The sequence below is a fragment of the Acromyrmex echinatior genome, unplaced genomic scaffold (assembly GCF_024713525.1).
Source record: "Acromyrmex echinatior isolate Ae372 unplaced genomic scaffold, ASM2471352v2 Scaffold94, whole genome shotgun sequence".
NCBI lineage: Eukaryota > Metazoa > Arthropoda > Insecta > Hymenoptera > Formicidae > Acromyrmex > Acromyrmex echinatior.
Window position 1 is genome coordinate 2,653 of NW_028259127.1, and position 2,403 is coordinate 5,055.

Consider the following 2,403-nt stretch of genomic DNA (forward strand, 5'->3'; position numbering starts at 1 on the left):
ACAAAATATATTAAATTTTTATGTATATTTTGAAATTTGCTTCCATTATTGTACGGAGCAAATTTTTTTAACAGGTAGGCTTATTGAGAAATCTTATATTAAGACTACTATAATTTAATTTCGTTAAATCATTCGTTAATATTTTTTTCTCATTACTTTCAAATCAAAACACTTTCCCTTTTATTATTTTTAAAATTTATAAAGAAATTTTTTAACTGTGAATATCATTTTTTGCCTATTATACATACCATACATGTTATATTGGAAGAATAATTAGATTGATTGCACTAAAGATCAATATAAACACCTAAATTATCTAAACCCAAATTTACAGATCTAATGAACGTCAATTTTTGAGAAATTATAACATTATTTAAATAGGAGCAGTTTAAGGAATTGAAGCATATTTTGAAATTCCAGACTTTTTACACTTTCTCCTGACTTTCCCCCGTTTTCCATGATCAATTTTAATTTCCCTGCTTTTTTTCCGATTTTTTTCCCGGTCTATGCAAATTTTGAATTATTATGTTCTTGCATCATTAATGGGAGCTGGTACTTTTACTTTAATACCGTCGAGTTCTTCAGTCATAATTATTTGGCAGCCCAATCTCGAACTATAATTTAAATACATATATATATTTTAAAACATGACAAATAAAAAATATATAAATGAATAATAATTAAATAAAAAGTTTTCTTACTGCTTAAAAAATATAAAAATGCGAAGTATAATGGAGTATAAAGGACTGAGACAAATTTTTTGAAAAACAAATCAAGCGATGTTTGATCCTATAGGGTTCTACTTAAACAAATTTTATTCAAAATCATCCTTTAGAGATATAGGTTATAAGAGCTAATTCATGAATAAATGTAGGGGAGACATTACAAAGTGAGATTTAGAGAATGTTTCTCTCTCCCCTCCTCTCTCTCTCTCTCTCTCATTCGTATAGATCTTTTTATCAGCATAAACATTTCTCAAAAGGAGAAAGATTTCAATTCGTAAAACTACGTTGGGCCTCGTTCTTGGCCAATCCACATGTCAATTTCTTCTTCTGTAGGTTTGTCTGGAAGATTTCAAAAACATCCTTGAAAAATTTAAAAGACAAGTGCTGCACGTTGTGGTTCCTTTACAAGCTCCTATAACAGATAGAAATGCTCTCAAAATTGTACACGATTATTAACAACTGATTTTTGTATAAACATTCATACCATAACCATCCAACTCAAGGTCATTGTTCACAACAATATCTAAATTTTTGTTTCCAATTTCTCCTTTTGGGTTTTATTCTTTCTCCATTGGCTTTAACAATGTTACAGTACCCTGATAAATAGATATTTATTTTTGGAGTATTCGCCTAAATCATTTTACCAACAAACTTAATTTTACTTAATATTCACGAATTAATAATTCTAGCAAAGCAAATTTTAATTAACTATTTACATTGCTAAAGTAGACATAATTTTATCAGAATTTGTAATTTTTTTTATTAAAAATCTAAAATTTCTCATGATTTATAAATTTTTTTTTCGTACAACTTTTACAAACATTTTTTTAAGATTTCAAAATAAAAGTTATTAATAACATTTAACCAAACTAATCTTACTACTTATCTTGACCTACAGTGTCAAGTAAAAGCGACTGAGTATAAAAAACCTTTTAACTATTTTGACCAAACTCTGATTATCGGCATTTCTTGTCAAGTTAAATTAGTGCTCACAAAAATGAACAAATTATCACTTTGTATCTGATAGTGAAGAAATTAGATTAGAAATGATGAATTGTAAAGTACAAGTTTGTAAAAATCTTGCCGATTGAACTGTGATCACCAAATTAAATCAATTCGACTTGATCAAAGTTACTTAAAAGTTTTCCCAAAAATCCTGTTCGAGAGAACGATCAGGTTCCAATTTTTTTTACTTACTCTTTCTTCTTAAAAAAAACGGTTGCACGAGAGACCAAGTTCTTGCGGGACAACTTTACTAGACATGTACGTGCATGCATATTCGTTCCTAAGATAAAGACATCGAATCCCCGCATCAGGGCCATTATCCATATCAAGCATCAAATCGCTCGCACGATACACGAGGTTTTTTTTATTCAGGGCGCAGCCGAAATCAGTTTTGAGATCACGTTGGAACGCGTATCTTATCCACCGTACTTCGGGTCATATATGTCTGTAAAACGCACAATCCGTCCGTTCTTGTAAACACCGCGGTAGGGCTGGTTTCACCCCAATCAATATCAAGTGTTTTAATTTTAAGGGGAAATGGAGCGTCAATCTTGCCCTTCGTAAACTGTCCGTTTTTAAACGATGGGTTTGGGGGTTTATTCCCGACGAATCACGACTGATCCTTTTGGTCCCTTTAACCCTGTGCCACCATGTGCCAACATTGCCCCAAAAA

At 30.8% G+C, this 2,403-nt stretch overlaps 1 pseudogene; it reads right to left on the bottom strand.

Moving 5' to 3' along the window:
• Window positions 1-523: 523 nt before the first annotated feature.
• Window positions 524-2,047, bottom strand: LOC147906390 (adrenodoxin-like protein 2, mitochondrial; annotated as a pseudogene).
• Window positions 2,048-2,403: the final 356 nt, after the last annotated feature.